Source organism: Panthera leo, chromosome A1, assembly GCF_018350215.1.
Source record: "Panthera leo isolate Ple1 chromosome A1, P.leo_Ple1_pat1.1, whole genome shotgun sequence".
In the NCBI taxonomy this organism is placed as follows: Eukaryota; Metazoa; Chordata; class Mammalia; order Carnivora; family Felidae; genus Panthera; species Panthera leo.
This window is the reverse complement of record NC_056679.1, coordinates 107,365,064-107,383,327: the sequence shown is the minus strand read 5'-3', so window position 1 is coordinate 107,383,327 and position 18,264 is coordinate 107,365,064. Positions and strand designations below refer to the sequence as shown.

Here is an 18,264-nt window from a genome sequence, read left to right as displayed (position 1 = left end):
GAGGCTAATATCCAAAATAACAAAGCACCCAGACAACTCAATAGCAAAAAATTAAAACACTCTGATTAAAAAATGGGAAGAAGATCTGAGTAGACATTTTTCCAAAGAAGACATACTGCAGATGGCCAACTAGTACATGGAAAGATGTTCAACTTCATTAATCATCAGGGAAATGCAAATCAAAAACACAATGAGATATCATCTCACAACTGTTAGAATGGCTGTTATCAAAAAGATAAGAAACAACAAGGATTGGCAAGGATGTGGTGAAAAGGGAATCCTTGTGCACTGTTGGTGGGAAAGTAAATTGGTTCAGCCATTTTGGGAAACAGTATGAAGGTTCTTCAAAAACTTAAAAATAGAATACCATACAATCCAGCAACTCCACTTCTGGGTATCTATCTAGAGAAAATAAAAATACTAACTTGAAAAGATATATGCACCTACATATTCATTGCAGCATTATTTACAGAAACAACCTAAGTGTCCACTGACAAATAAATGGATAAAGAAGATGTGATATATATATATATATATATATATATATATATATATATATATATATATATATCCATCCAATGGAATATTATTCAGCAATTACAAAAACGAAATCTTGCCATTTGTGACAACATGGATGAAGCTTGAGGGCATTATGCTAAGTGAATAAGTCAGAGAAAGAAAGACAAATACTGTGTGACAAACAAACAAACACCAAAAAAACATGCCCATAGATCTACAGAACATATTGGTGATTTTAAGAGGCATGGGGTAGGGAGTGGAAGAAATGGGTGAACTGTTACTTGTTTTGTTTTTTGTTTTTAGTTTAAATTGAGTAAAATTTTAAAAGGTTTTTTTGTTTTTTTTTGTTTTTTTTTCATTTTTTTTTTTTTTTTTTTTTACTGTTCAGTTACTTTTGAGGGACAGACACAGCACACGCAGGACAGGGGCAGAGAGAGAGGGAGACACAGAATCTGAAGCAGACTCCGGGCTCTGAGCTGTCAGCACAGAGCCCTGTGAGGGACTTGAACTCACAAACTGTGAGATCATGACCTGAGCCGAAGTCAGATGCTTAACTGACTGAGCCACCCAGGCACCCCAAATTGAGTAAAATTTTTAAAAAATGAATACTTATGTACAAAATTTGGGAAGTATAAAAAAGTTGTCAAAATACACTCTTGCTTTCAAGATCACGAGTCACTATATTTTTATACGTGTTTTCAGTCTTTTTCTACATATCATACATAGTTGTGATCATAAGGCACATATCATTTCATAATATACTTCTTTTTTTTTTTAATTTTTTCAACGTTTTTTATTTATTTTTGGGACAGAGAGAGACAGAGCATGAACGGGGGAGGGGCAGAGAGAGAGGGAGACACAGAACCGGAAACAGGCTCCAGGCTCCGCCATCAGCCCAGAGCCTGACGCGGGGCTCGAACTCATGGACCGCGAGATCGTGACCTGGCTGAAGTCGGGCGCTTAACCGACTGCGCCACCCAGGCGCCCCATCATAATATACTTCTAAAGCTAGTTATTTCAAATAGTTCGTAAGCATCGTTAGTGACTGCACAAAAATTCCAATCATAATTTACATTTAAAAAATTACTGTAACATTCCACTTCACTAAAGAAACTTAGACATAGAGGCTGGTGTTTCTACTAATAACTGCACAGCAGCAACTCTGTCCAGTTCTTGGAATTGATATGACCCTTGGTATACCAGACTTTGTATCCAAAATGCAGTTCTTATTCTTTGTATGCTCAAAATTGGCCCCATTTAATGTAACATCCTGTTGTAATGAGGTGCCATTACATGCAGTCAAAATCCTCAATGTTGTAGAAGTTAAACACATTTTAACTGAAACTTGAGGAATGGAATATCACCTTCCAGTAATATTAAGTAAGACACTTAATCTTTCTCTGACTTGATCTCTAATTTTTTTTCAAAAGAATACTAACATATAAATTAAGATAAAGTGATCATGCAAATTAGTAGTGGTACTGAACACCTGGAATCAATAAAGCCCAGGAAATACAATCGTTAATTCTTATTTACTTCGAAGACTCGTTCACAGATCAATGTCTACCTGTGGGAAGAAGGAGCTTGCACCCTGAACGTCTGAATCTCAGGCCAAAATTTAATGTAGAGAGATTTTCTCTAAACAAAGGTTTCTACTTTTTAACTGCTCAGGATCTCAATTGTATCATGTGAACAGTACTGTCATTAGATAACAATATGTGAAAACCCTTACAGGTTTTAGAAAGATATTTCTGTGTTCCATTATTGGAACATACATATAAAGTACCGTTATTCATATCAAAGTCATTCAAAGGTTTGCCATTAGTAAACATGGAAGTACTTCTGAATAATTTTAAAACTTGGAAGAATATCTTTAAAGAATGAATACATCTGGAACTCTTTAAAGATAGTGACCCAAAGGTAACCTACGAATCACTCCCTTCAATGTCTATACACCCTTAGATTGAATGACTTCGAAACAGAAGATGACAATGTGAAAGTGCCCCTCTGATGTTTACTTTGTGACATGAGTTCTCCTGAATATAAAAGTAATATTTTAATCTGCTATTGGTGGAAGTATAAAACTTGTTTAACCACTCTGTGAAATTATTTGGGAATATCTAATACAGCTAAGAATCTGTATCTTCTGTGACCATTAATTCTACTCCTTGATATGTAAAAAACATGTATATATGTTCGCTAAAAGGTAGGTGTAAAACTTTTCATAGTATGTATTACTCATAGTAGCAATAGCCCCAAGTTGGATACAAATATCAATCAACTAGTAGAATGAACGTATGGTGAGAATGAACAAACCAGAACTCCACAGAACAGCATAGGTGATTCAAGTGTAATGCTAAATGGCAGAAGCTAGACACAAAACAGCACATACTATATGAATTCATCTATTTAGATTTCAAACAGCTTATATTAATTTGACCCATCTTTAGAACTCTGGTACCTCAGTGGGTCTTTTCAGACTTTTTGGCTTCATGTTCTACTTATTTTTCCTAGTGGATTTAGTATTATATCTTGCTATTACAACCATTCTCATACTTACCTAACTCCAGAGGAGGGCTTCCTTTTTGTTTCACCTGGTGGAACTCAGACCAGCTGTGACAATGATCGAAGGAAAGAAATAGTCTGAAGAAAGTACTAGCTCCTTCTACTAAGCAACCACTACACTTTTATCTACAAAGAATTTTGCTATTGTAATTAAGGATTTATTTTTTTCAGATAGACACATGGAAATCATAGCAATACATATTAGTTAGAAAACAAACATATTTAGGCTTTAATAGATTTCCATACTTGTAGAGAAGAATGCAGGACCAGTTCCAGGTACATGATTTCTGTCTCTTCAAACTGTGGCTCCCTTGTCTCTTTTTTGCCATCTCCTATGTTCTGACTGATGGGAAATCTTAAATTCCACCCACAAAATTTCATCTGATTTTGTCCTATTTCCAGGAGCTCGGCTCTTCCAAGTGCAATAGAAAACTCACTAATGCAGCCATTAAGGGGAAGGACACCAATTTTCCACCCTTGGAAAGTCGAGATTTGGGACTTGACCGGATGTTCTAGGAACTCCCTACATATTTAACAGCAGCCAAGATAATTTTTGCTCAGAAACAGTATCAAAAGTAAGGTTTTGATGATTGAGTTCTTGATATTATGCAATTAATTCCTACACCACCACCACCACCACTACCAATAACTCTTTGAAAAACAGATTGGCTTTGGGGTGCCTGGGTGGCTCAGTCAGTTGACTGTCTGACTCTTGATTTCCATTCAAGTTATTATCCTGGGGTCATAGGATTGAGCCCCGTATAGGGCTCAACACTGAGTGTGGAGCCTGCTCAAGATTCTCCTTCTCCCTCTCCCTCTGCCCATCCCCTGCTTCCCTTGCACACTCTCTTGGAAGGAAGGAAGGAAGGAAGGAAGGAAGGAAGGAAGGAAGGAAGGAGAGAAAAGAAAAGAAAAGAAAAGAAAAGAAAAGAAAAGAAAAGAAAAGAAAGAAAACAGATTTTTGATGCCATACTTGAAAAGTATTTTCTCAAATCTAATCACACTGGAATATTTTATTTCCTCTTTAGCTAAAAGCAACATTTTAGAAAGCAAGGTTTCAATTCTCCAATTGGAAGAGAAAAATTATAAACAAAAGATTAAGATTCTTACATCAGAGAATAAATGTTTGAGTCACCAAGTGAAATAATAGCTATCAAATGAAGTCACAATTTGTTTTAAATAAATGAAATCATTGTCTATCAATCCATCCATCCATCCATCCATCTATCCATCTATTGAGTTTCAAAGTACTATAAGATCCTCATCTCTTCTATCTGTGGCTTTAAGTATTGGCCCTGTGAGCCAGATCTAAATGAAATTCAGAAAATACTGATTGCTAGTCTAGTGATGTGAAAACCACATTACTATTGCAATTTTAAAAAATGCTTCAAAAACCGCCATGGACCTTGACTTGATAGCTAAATTTTATGAAAAGTAGTTGCAGTTTTGGGGTAAGGTTTCCTGTAAACACATTGGCTAAAAATTTGTTTTAAAACCACATTACTAAGAAATCTTGTAAGAGAGAAGCCTTAAAAATATTAGGTTTGGGGCACCTGGGTGGCTCAGTCAGTTAAGTGTCCAACTTCAGCTCAGGTCATGATCTCATGGTTGGTGGGTTTGAGTCCTGTGTTGGGCTCTGTGCTGCCAGCTTACAGCCTGAAGCCTGTTTTGAATTTTGTGTCTCCCTCTCTCTCCCCCACTCCCACTCTGTCTCTTTCTCTGTCTCTTTGTCTCCGTCTCTTTCTCAAAAATAAACATGAAAAAATTTTAAAAAAAATATTAGGTTTGCTTCCAGTTCTCCACAATAGTCAACATCTATTATAATGGCACCCCTAATGATTATTGTGAATATTCTTTGCCATATTTTAAATACAGAGTAATCAGAGTGTAACTGCATGGTTTGGTATTCTGTTGTAATAACTCAGAGGGCAGCCACATGTTCCCAATAGCAGGACAGAAGAAAACCTCTTGAACGTAAAACAGCAATTATTCTAAAAATAATTAGATCTTGTTTAGATCTTCTAATGAAGTGTTAGTTAACGCTCAACTCTTATGATTAACAGCTTTCTGCTGTACCAGCTACCTAGATTTCAGTTTCAAGATGTAAAGTTATCATATTCATTCTAACCAGGAGCTCACTCGAAGAATTCAGTGTCCTGTTGAAGTATGATAGAGCCCACACAGCTTGCTCTGAGCTTCTGAACCTCAAAAAATGGGAAACATCATCAATTACTGTTATCTGGACTTCTCTCTTCAAGGTAATTTCCCATGTGTCTTGCCTAAGGGAACTCTGATCCAATCAATTACTAGCCTTGGAGGAATCACACTGTTTTGGATAGATTTATTTTCTTTTTTTAAATTTTTTAAAACATTTTTATTTATTCTTGAGAGACAGAGAGAGACACAGTGTGAGCAGGGGAGGGGCAGAGAGAGTGGAGGAGACACAGAATCGGAAGCAGGCTCCAGGTTCTGAGCTATTGGCATAGAGCCTGACGTGGGGCTTGAAACCACCAACTGTGAGATCATGACCTGAGCTGAAGTTGGATGCCCAACCGACTGAGCCGCCCAGGTGCCCCTGGATAGATTTCTTTTGATAGTCTCATCACTGCTCTACTTGAACAAAAGGTATTCAGGTCCAACCTGCAGGAACTGTATCAGCTCTTGAGTTAATACATCATTATCTTATAATTCATCACTATTTTAGCTATCTCTTGCTGACTGCTAAAGCAGATGAAGGGATTATTTCCCATGTGGCCTCTATTATCTCTATATTATCTATGCCAATGATTATGAAATGTAGCCAAATTGGCTACAATGATCCATTTTATACATATTACATAAGATTGCTCCCCAAAAGATAGTTCCTTAAAAATTTATGACTACGATTTAACAGTTAATATTTGAATATGTACTAGTCTACCCTTTTGGGGTCTGCAAGTAAAAATAAACAAACGCTGACCTCAGAAAGTTTTTTCACCATGAAACCAAATCTTCTAATCCTGTTATTAATCATCATTCTTATGAAAAATGCATCTCCCATAAGCACAGATTTAGAGGGAAATTTCATTTACCTCTCTCTTAGAAGACCTTAAACCACCTTCCATACTGTGAAACATTCATTCAGTCAACAAATACTAATTAAGTACCAATATACACCATATGCTATACCAGACTAGGTATATGCTCAGTGATGCAGTACGGCCCTCCAGACTTTTCTTTAGGCTACTTTCTTTTTCTTTTCATACAGTTGATTTCAGAATCTTACAAGGATTATCAATATTAGCTGTAATTATGAAAACAGCTAATTTTTGGTTATTATATTTTGGTTCTTATCCACATGGGTAGATGAATGTGATTTTTCAATGTTGTAAAAGTTCCTAGAACCCCCTTCCTGTCTACCTCTGGAGAACAGATAATTACATATAATGAACCTTGTATAATTTTTGAGGCATATTCCATTCAAAAATAGCTAGGGTGTGATAGCCCTCCTTGTTTGACTTCCTAAGGAAAAGATAAAACCATTATACAAGAAAAGTTTTGGAATTACAGCTGCAATAGAGATCTTTGATCCAGGATTCCTTTCCCTAAAGGCCCACCTTTCTCCAGAATCTCTGATTTTCTTATGTGAACCTCATTTTTATTTTTTTTAAAGCTTTGTCAAGGGAGAAAGAACAAGAAGATGTACTAGAGATCTTGCATACAAAAATTTCTCTTCAAGGAATTCTGTTTTAGGAATATAAATATACATATGTAGGCTTTAAATTTATATATATATAGGTTATTTGATATATAGCATTTATAGGCTAGGAAGATTATATAATATATATCTTATATGTCTCATATATATAAAAACTCTAGCCTTGGCTGAATCAAGATATTTTCCTTTGATAGTTTCATCATTGCTCTACTTTAATAAAAGTGAAGATACACACAGACACACACAAGACACACACACACACACACACACCTATTTGCATATTTCAAATTATCTTTAATCCTAGGGTTTTTAGGTAAAGAATAAAATTGCCTCTGTGATAACAGAGCACTTTTTTAAAAAATTTTTGTTTACCACACTTATGTTTGCCCTGCCCTCCACTTTGTCACCTGCACCCCATCCCTCACCTTCTACCTGCCAGGTGCAGCCTCACTCTCAGCTCTGGAACCAATCCTATTTCTGGGTATAAGGAATGTAAGGGCCTCGGCTAATAGTTCAGCACCAAATCAGACTTGATTTGCTGTTCTATTACCTGCTCTCCGTCTTGCCTTCCCGGTAACCTACTTCTGCCCTGAAAACTGTATCACTTTCAGAATTTCTCCCTGGCCGACTGCCTCTGAATTCCCTATCTCTAAGCTATGCCCATTACCTGGGCTTCTATGGAGCCCTTCTTCTTTGCTGCACAACCCTTTCAGGTAAAGCCTGCCCATGTTTAGGTAGTTGTGAGACCTCCTTAGTGCTGCTGACAGACTATGTCACCTTTGGCCACAGCCTGTCACCAGACTCCTAAGGAGATGCTGCCCTTGGCTCATCTAGATATGTCCTGGCACCTGGTCCTGGCTCGGCCCTTGCACGGCCTCCTCAGCCCAGCTGTGCCTCTTTGGCTCCACACTTCTGCCAAATGAGCTTCAGTTCTAAAAACAACATCTGGAAGCAGTGGTTGGTAAGCAGGAGTTACAAACCTGCCATGTCTGGCCTACAGATGTATTCATCTGTAGCTAGCACAGTATTGATATACAGAGATTTTTTCCTTTCTTTCTTTTTGTTAAGTTTACTACTGACTTCTACAAATTAGAAAATTTCGCACAAAAAGGCAAGCAAACAAGAATACAAAAACAAATTTCCAGGCTGACTTGAAGGTGGAAGCTGTAACACGTCAGATCCATGCTGCCACGTGGCAACCCTCTACTTGAAATGAGCAGTCCTTGTTTACTCAGGTTGTGTGTGATTTCTCTCTCCAGATGGTACAGTTGCTGGGTAACCTATTGTCTTCTGCAACTGTAACCAAATGTCAATGACCCTGGACATCATGTTGGTACTGCTGCATTTTTCCATATGCCAGATTTAAGTGGAAAGTTGATAAAGTCTTCTAACTTGTCTCAACTAAAAGTGGGAAAACAAATAATTGATCTAGTTACATGCTAATAAAAAAGAAGAGAGAATAGTTCTAATGGTATGGAAGCATTCCTAAATGTGCAATATGCAACATTTCTGACATCTTTCCAGTTGAATTCACACATTTGTGTTACTAGCACAATTCTTGTTGGCATTTAAGTTTTTTTATCCATAAAATAGACCACTTCAGAGAAAAGGGTCAGGATGGTGAAATGATTCAAGACCAAGAAGAAATACTAAGAATATTGAAATATGTAGCTGGAAAAGAGAAAACTTAGCAGATCACGGTAATCTTCACATATCTGAGGAGTCATTAGAAGAAGAAGTAAGTCTTTTTTACTATTTTTTCATGTTTATTTGTTTCTTTTGAGAGAGAAAGACAGTGCACAGGTTGGGGAGGGCCAGAGCGAAGGAGAGACAGAATCCCAAGCAGGCTCCATGCCATCAGCACAGAGCCCGATGTGGGCCTCAAAGTCATGAACTGTGAGATCACGACCTGAGCCGAGATCAAGAGTCGGACACTTAATAGACTCCCCCACCCAGGTGCCCCAAGAATTAACTCTTGCTGTGTGGTTTCACAGGACTGATGATGGGAAAGAGTTGTAGGGAGACATGTTTTGGATGCATGAAATAGTAATGGAAAACCACAGGATGTGACAAGTTCTCCATCCCTGCTTGTGTGCCAGAAGCATCTACAGCAACACCTATAGACCCTAATTTTGCCTTCAGACCTAAATGCCTATGACTTTTCAGTAAAAAGAGACATTACACTGAGAACACTGATTTTTTTTTAAATCAGTTTTATATAAAGAGTAGAGGCGGGATAAAGGGAGTGTGTAAGGGAAAAAATGCAGAAAGAATGAAGGTAGGTAACGGTTTTGAACATTAAGCATTGTTTGGGGCCAGTGGAAGATAAGAAAACCCTAAGAATTTTGAAGTTATACCAGTCATTTTCAGGCTTATTAGGCTTTTGGCACTGAAATGCACTCTTCAATTCAGAGACAATACATTTGGGTCTTTCTATTGGTTTCCATCCCTAGAACATACTTTGGTGATTCATCATAGAGGTACCTACCATTTCTGTACAAGTTAAATGCCAACCAAGGCCATTTCACATTTACTTTAGACATATGTAAGGATCATCAAAATAATATATACTTTTTAACAAGAGTGACTCTTTTGGTAAAAATATATTCTTATCCTTGAAAATAATCCCTAGAAAATACTCTGTGCATATCAAATGAATCTTTTACTCTAGAGTACTTTTTGCTCATTGAAAGAAATAAAAAATCAAAATATAATAGTTCATTATTTTTTTCCTCCTCATGTATAAGTTTTTGATGAGTTAAGGTATATGCTTCCTTAGAACATAACCCAAAGCCCTGTATACAGGGGTAGTTTAATAAATGTTGAACACTGAACACATTTTATTAAAGAAATCTATAACTCCCCTGACATTTTTATATGTGACCGCCACGTAATTTCAGTTGTTTAGTTTAGTTTTGCCTCAAAATTCACATGTAATTATGGAGTACTTTAAAATCTCAAAACTTATTTCCTTCACACATCATGCTATCTGTATAGATCAGCAGTGATTAAGATGAAGTCTAAGTGTAAGCATTTAATCGATTTTCTAAACGGGAGGGAGAAGAGTGTCAAGAAAATAACTTTAACAAAATATGTAGTTATGCAAATCTAAGTCTCTCCAGCAAGACAAGGAAATGATTTAGCATGTTCAGAATGCACAGGCCATTTGTGCATTCTGCTTTATCACAGCCAATAAAATGGAACCACTATCCCTGGAAAAGAGCAAACGTGTACTCAGGGTAATTAGCAAGACCTTCAAAAGGATATCTATATTAAAAGGTTTCCTAATAAACAATTCTGACGATATTCTCTTATTGTTGTCTTTCAGAGACCAGATATAACATTCTCTGTGGGATTTCTTTCTTTCTTTTTTTTTTTTTCCTGCTCTAACTTCTTATCTTTGAGGAGGAAATGTTAGGAATATTTAGAAAGAAATAAAAACAACTTGTCAGTTGGAAAGGAAGTGTTTCATCAAAGATAAAAGGGGGAAAACCCACTTTATTACTGGTTCTACAGACTTCTCTCACATCTTCTTTCAAACCTAAGTCTTAAAGATGTGATGACACCATGGGAATTTCAACATTTTTTTCCTAGTTATACAATGCATTCACCAGTCCTTACTTGTCATTTTGTGGTATATCTTCACGTTATTATATGGAACAGTTGGATTATCCATTTCCCTGATATTTTGAATTTGCAACGGAATAAAGGAATCAAAAAGATATATATGTGTATATATATACATATATATATACACATATATATGTACATATACATATGTATATATATATGGATGCATAATTATATATGACACACATGATATATATATATATATCATATGTGTGTGTGTGTGTGTGTGTGTGTGTATATATATATATATATATATATATACACACACACTTATCAAGGACCCCTTTGTTCTGTCTCTGAGCCCAAGCTTCATTTGCTAAACAGAAAAAAATACCGTCATGCCTACATTAATATTCTTTAAACATGTCCAAAGTGTCCATCTTATGGAATGCATAGACATAGCTACAATACCATCTATACCTTATGTCTTCTCATAAAATTTGAGGAAGTATAGGCACGAATATTTTTTGATGCAGTGAAACTTGCCTCTAAAGTGAAAAGGAAAGTCACAAACTGGGAAAAGATATTTACAGTACATACAGCTGGCACAAATTTAGCATATAGTGCACACACACACACACACACACACACACATACACACACACACACACACACACACACAAATAACCAAATCAACAGAAAAACAGGCAAAAGACAGAGACATTTCACACAAGAACATGAATGGTCAGTAAATTTTGAAAAGATGTCGCCTGCAAAAGTAGTCAGGGAAATGCAATGAAACCTCAATAAAAAATCATTTCTATTTATCCAACCTGCAAATAGTAAAAAGCCAGAAAATATCAGTGATGATTGGATGATACAGGGACCTATACACTGCTGCTGGGATTGTAAGCCAAGACAGTGATTTAGAAACAATTTTCATTACTTGGCCAAGTATAACCCTATGGCAAGTCGATTTCTAAGACTATAAGGCAGTGCTTCTCAAAGTGTGTCCTCAAACTTTTTTACTGTCTGCAATAAGATTGGCACAGAATAACGACACCAGAAAAAAGAGAACTACAGGCCAATATGTCTCATGAATATTGATGCAAAGACACTTGACAAAACATTAGCAAACCGAATCCAACAATATATTTTAAAAAATCACACACCACAGCTAAGTGGGATTTATGCCCAGGATACAAGGATGGTTCAATAGTGCTAAAACAATCAACATGATACATCACATTAATAAGAGAAAGGATAGGGGTGCCTGGGTGGCTCAGCTGGTTGAGTGCCCAACTCTTGGTTGCCGCTCAGGTCATGATCTCACAGTTTATGGCTTCAAGTCCTGCATAGAGCTCTGTGCTGCCAGTGTGGAACCTGCTTGGGACTTTTTTCTCTCTCTCTCTCTCTTAAAATAAATTTAAAAAAACTTACAAAAAACAAAAGAAAGATAAGAAAAAGGATTAAAACCATAAGATCATTTCAGTCCATGCAGAAAAAGCATTTGACAAAGTACATTATCATGATAAAAACTCTCTGCAAAGTAGGTCTAGAGGGAACATATCTCAAGATAATAAAGGCCTTATATGAACAACTCATAGCCAACATCATACTCAATGGAGAAAAACTGAGAGCTTTACCCTAAGGTTAGAAAGGATGTCCACTCTTACCACTTTTATTTAACATAGGACTTGGAGTCCTAGCCACAGCAATCAGACACCACAAAGAAATAAAAGACATCCAAATTAGTAAAGAAGAAATAAAACTCTCACTATCAAGATGACATGATATTATATATAGAAAACCCTAAAGACTCATCCAAAAACCCTACCAAAAAACTACTAGAACTGCTAAATGAATCCAATAAAGTCACAGGATACAAAATCAACACACAGAAATTTGTTGCATTCCTATACACCAATAGTGAAGCAGCAGAAAGTGAAATTAAGAAGAAAATCCCATTTACAATTGCACCAAAACAACGAAATACCTAGAATAAACTTAAAGAGGTGAAAGACCTGTATTCTGAAAACTATAAAACACTGATGAAAGAAATTCAGGAGGATGCAAGGAAATGGAAAGACATTCCATGCTCATGGTTTGGAAGAACAACTATTGTTAAAATGCATAAAGCATTCTAGTGATTTAATGTAATCCCTATCAAAATACCAACAGCATTTTTCACGGAACTAGAACGATACTAAAATTTGTATAAAGTCACAAAAGACTTTAAATAGCCAAGCAATCTTGAAAAAGGAAAACACAACTGAAGTATCACAATTCCAGATTCAAAATCATATTACAAAGCAGTGGTAACTAAAACAGTATAGTACTGGCAAAAAACCAGACACATAGGTCAATGGAATAGAATAGAACACTCGGAAATACACCACAGTTATGAAATTAATCTTTAACAAAGTAAGAATGACCATCCAGTGGGAAAAAGACAGTCTCTTCAATAAATGGTGCTGAGAAAACTGGACAGCCACATGCAAAAAAAAAGAAACTGGACCACTTTTCTTACACCATATGTAAAAATACCCTTAAAATGGATAAAAGACCTAAATGTGAGACCTGAAACCATAAAAATCCTTGAAAAGAGCATAGGCAGTGATCTCTTTTGACATCATCCATGGCAACATCTTTCTAGATATGTCTCCTAAAACAAAAGTAAAAGGCAACCTACTGGATGGAAGAAGATATTTGGAAATGACATATCAATAAAGGGTTAGTAGCTAAAATATAAAAGAACATCTAAAACTTAACACCCCAAAAATGAATAATCTAATTTAAAAATGGGCAGAAGACATGAAGAGACATTTCTTCACAGAAAACATACAGATGGACAACAGACACATGAAAAGATGCTCAACATCACTATCATTAGGGAAGTGCAAATCAAAACTACAATGAGTTGTCTATCACCTCACACCTGTCAGAATGGCTGAACTTGAAACACAAGAAACAAGTATTGGTGAGAATGTGGAGAAAAGGGAACCCTCTTGCAATGGTGGTGGGAATGCAAATTGGTGCAACCAATGTGGAAAACAGTATGGAGGTTCTTCAGAAAAATTAAAAATAGAACTATCCTATGATCCAGAAATCTCACTACTGGGTACTTACCCCCAAAATACAAAAACACTAACACACCCCTATGTTTACTGCTGCATTATTTATAATGGTCAAACTGTGGAAACAGCCCAAATGTCCATCAACTGATGAATGAATAAAGAAGATGTAGTATATATATATACAATGGAATATTATTCAGCCAAAAAAAAAAAAAAAAAAAGAATGAGACCTTACCATTTGCAATGACATGGATGGAGCTAGAGAGTATAATGCTAAGTGTAATAAGTCTGTCAGAGAAAGACAAATACCGTATGATCTCACTCATATGTGGAATTTAAGAAAGAAAGCAAGCAAAGGAAAAGAAAAAGAGAGAGAGAGATAAAGCAAAAAACAGACTCTTAACCATAGAGAACCAACTGATAGTTACCAGAGGGGAGGCAGGTGGGGGGAATGAGGGAAGTAGTGGATAGAGATGAAAGAGTACCCTAGTCAAGATGAAAAAATTAATAAAATAATGAAAAAAAGAGATAGGCACAGAATAAATTACTTCGACAGAGTAATTCACCTCTGTTAAATGTGACCCCAAAATTAGGAATGGCTTTCATGTCTTTTTTCATTTAAAAGAAATAATTTTTGTTGTCTTCTCCCTCTCCCTCTGTCTTTTACACAGGATATTTTAAATCTTTGAAGTATTGGAAATAAGACAACTAAACAAGAAAAACAAAACTGATTATTCAACAAAGTTTGCGAAGCAGTGCCCTAGAGAACTCTTACTGCTAGCAGGCTGTCAAGAATGTTCATCATGATACCGTTTGCAACAGGAGAACAAGTGCAACAAAGACCTTGAAATCAAAAGTGAAACAACCCACTCTCCTTCCCCCCAAGATAAAGGGAAAAATAGGTAGGTAAGCTATGGTATATTCACACAATGGAATATTATGTGATAGTAAAAATTAAGGAGCGATAATGATGCAAAATAACATGAATGAATCTTTAGAAAAGTAATGCTCAGTAATAAAAGCAAGCCCCAGAAGTCTCTATACAGTGACATCATTTTATAAAGCTCAATAACATAATTAATCAATTGGTTAATTAATGTATTCATTAATACAGTTTTTAGGCATATATACTCTCATGATAGAACTAATTTTTTTAAAGCAGGAAAAAGATGAGCTCCAATCCAATACAGTGGATATTATGCCAAAAGAGGGGGATGAGTATAAGAAGAAATAAATAGACTCACTTACTGCTGATGATCTGGTTCTTGAGTTAGATGATGGGCTCAAAAATGTTTATGTTATTATGATGCATTATATTTTAAGTAAATGTCATGTATATTTTGGTGCATAAAATAACATAAAAATAGAAAAGCTGTTCCAAATAAAATCCAATTTCTTTTGGAAAAGAACTGTCAAAAATTTTGTGGCTACAGTGTACAAATAATGAGATTCTGTCTCAGATCTAAAGATAATGAAAATCTCCACTTACGCTATGCACTCTAAGTATAAAATGTTTAAAGTTAGGTGCTGTAGTAATACATGCTAAGATAAAAACATATATAAGACATATGAACATAAAAAAACTGTCAAGATCTTTCTGGAAATGCACACTGAGTTGAAAACAGGAATAAAGCCAACAATTATACAACCCATGTATATAAATAAAAACACATCTGGCATAAGGAATTTGGCATTCTTTCATAGTTCATATATTTCTCAAGCACTTAATACATCTTGGGCACAAATCTGGGGCTGGAAGTACAGTGGCAAAAATGATAGGTAAAATCTTATTTCAATGTGCTTCAAGATGGAGGGATTTAGGACAGATATGCAATACCAAACATGTGATCAATCAGAATCCTAGTGCTATGTGCTACGAAGAAAGTAAAAGAAGGGTAATGTAGTAGAGACAACAGGGATATGAATGGGGAGAGTCTAATACAGGGTGCTCAGAGATGTCTTCTCTGAGGAAGAAGCCATCAAGCAGACCATTTTCTGTAGAAAAAAAAATTCTACTTTAATGGCCTTAAAGGGGAATGAAGTTTTGGAGTATTAGAAAAACTCAACAAGTTCTATAAGACTGAAGCCATGGAGGGGTCACAGGGGGAGGTCACATAGCCTTACCCACCACTCAAAGGGTTTTTCAGAAGTTTGTTCATCAACTTCTTTGGGGCTCCATTAGCACTCTCTTCCTGCACATTCTGATTTATCTTCATAGATTCAGCCACCAACTGGACTTCTCTGCTTGATATTTCCACAGGTTCCCAAAACCCAACAGAACACAAACCTAACATATCATCTTTCCCACTAATGCAACCCATCTGGTGATGCTCCTGTACTTACTGGCCCAGTTGGCCATTCCAGAATTTAGGAGTCATCCTTAACTTTGTTGTTCCACTCACCCATCTAATTTATAACTGAGTATTACTGATTCTAACTCATAATACCAGCCTTATTTGTGTCCTCCCTGTCTTCTGACTATGAGTTTAGCATTGTCACCTCCCCTAAATTATTCAACTGGCCTTTTTACTGTTGCCCCGCCTATGTTCTTGTCCCACCTCCAAGCTGTTTTTCATATGATTTTCATGGTAAACTTTCAAAAAAGGCATATCTGGCTTAAAACCTGCCAACTGCTGGGCCCCCTGGATGGCTCATTCGGTTAAGCATCCGACTTCAGCTCAGGTCATGATCTCACAGTTCATGAGATCAAGCCCGGCATCAGGCTCTCTGCTGTCAGTGTGGAGCCTGCTTTGTTCAGGTCCTCTGTCTCCCTTTCTCTCTGTCTCTGCCCCCCTCTCTCAAAAATAAACATGAAAGCAAAACAAAAACAGGCAAAACAAAAAACAAAAACAAACCAGTCAAACCCAAAACAAACAAAAAACCCCCCCAAACCCCCCAAAAGACAAAATAAAACCTGCCAACTGCTTTCCTTGCTTAGTGGACAAACTCCAAACTCTTATGAGGCATGTGAGGCCTCTGGGATCTGTTCACTGACTCCTTTCCATGCCATTCACATGCACGGCTCTAGCCTGAGACTAGCAGTTCACAGATAGAAGTGATCATTCTCTCCCTTGGTCCTCATTGCACCAAGTATAAACTCCCAACGCAGGGTGGAGAATATCATTGCTCCCATTTTGTCTGTTTTCTTCATACGCTCCATGGATCCTCAGGATTTGAGGCAGAACTTACCAGTCAGTAGGTCGTGAGTACTTTCTTGTTGAATGACTCAGGAGTGAATTAAGCCCTGTCTGTTTAATTTCTAGATAAATCTCAAACTATTTTTTTTTTCCATCATCCCTGCCAGTACTTTGGTCTGTGTCTCATCAGCTCTTGCCTGGACTATTTCAGTAGCTTCTGAAATGGCCCAGTCTCCTCTTTCTCCACTCCATCTGCCACACAGCTGCCAGAGTTAAAATCCATTGGTACTGCTCCCTGCTTCCAGTTTTCAGTTGCTCAGAGCTCCTTGGCAGGAGGCTCCATGACTGTCCTGGGATTTCTCTGTAGCCATTGCACACGCAATGCATTCCAGTTACACAAAACTACTTACGTTCTCCCAAATATATTATGCTGCTTCTTGCCTTGGATTGAGTTTATTCCTTGTGCCTGGACCCTTACCCACTTCTCTACCTCTGGCACCACCCCTCCCCAATCCTTCTCTCTGTGGCTTAATCTCCTCAATCATTAAGATTCAAATCAAGCATTGCTTTCTCAGTGAAGCCTTCCACTGACCCCTGCATGGCTACATGAGATAGTCTTCTGATTCCCACAGTACCAATGCAAACCCTGTTTATATAATACCATGGCCGATTATTTTTACCCACTTGTTTATCTCCTTCATTAACTTTTACTAAATGCAAGGGTCTGGAAATTTTCTTAGCGTATCCTGAACACATGGCATAATACCTAGGAAATGGAAAACCTTCAATAAGTGTTTGGAAGAACAAAAAATACTTAATGGTCTTAATTTTGCTATATTGGTCTTAGATAGTCTCTAAACAATTATATAACCAATTGTTTATATAAACAATTGAATTTTTAAAAATTTCCTCTAAGTCAAAGATTAATGAGGGTAGCAAGATAATTTTCTATCTCTTTTGCCTTTATGAAGAGATATATGATCAAGACATGGTCCCTCTTGAGAAGTGCTACCTTATTTCCAGAGAAATGAGTAATGAGTTCAGTACTAGCTGAAAAGCCTGAGAGCTTTCTGAACAGTTTTTTCAGTGACAGTTTTGACATGAAGGGAAACCAATTCATTGTGATACAACAAGGTGGAGAAAAACGATGGTAACAAACAACAAACATAATTGAATCTGAAAGTATAAAAAGTCACGAAAGGATATGACTGTCATGAGCTCCAATGCTGAACAAATGAAAATCTATGAAAAAAAGAATCAAACGTTTACTTCAGACAGTTAAAATGCTTCATACCCTGATTTTCCAAAGACAAATATCAACATCTCTAAACCAATTCATTTTGTAGTCTTTAAAAGGAATAATGTAAATTTGTTAGTGTGGAGTAGGTTTTAAGAGAAATTTAAGTTTTAAGAAATACTATGGAGTGAACGTAAACAAAACTATTTATATAACACTTTCATATAATATCTTCACCTTTACAGCCAGAAAGAAGAGACCACACACACACAAGTATGTGTATGGGTCTGTATATAAATGTGAATGTGTGTATCTATATCTATGCCTATTTATGTCTATATGCAAATAATTTTTTTTGGAAAGGTAAGATTGACTCTGGAGAATGGGCTTTAAGAGTCTGGTGTTACAGGGGTGCCTGGGTGCCTCAGTCGGTTGAGCGTCCAACTTCAGCTCAGGTAATGA

At 36.6% G+C, this 18,264-nt stretch overlaps 1 protein-coding gene and 1 long non-coding RNA gene across 3 annotated transcripts in view; one reads left to right on the top strand and one right to left on the bottom strand.

Moving 5' to 3' along the window:
• CHSY3 (chondroitin sulfate synthase 3) overlaps positions 1-18,264 on the bottom strand; it is a 279,927-nt gene that overhangs the window by 40,185 nt on the left and 221,478 nt on the right. The gene's annotated exons all lie outside the window — the stretch shown is intronic.
• On the top strand, positions 3,493-14,324 carry LOC122217426. Of its 2 annotated transcripts, none has more exons than XR_006201480.1 (3): positions 3,493-3,659; positions 5,216-5,342; positions 14,100-14,324. It is a non-coding gene; the product is annotated as an uncharacterized LOC122217426 (long non-coding RNA). The 2 variants fall into 2 exon arrangements; XR_006201482.1 differs by lacking the exon at positions 14,100-14,324 and adding an exon at positions 8,375-8,508.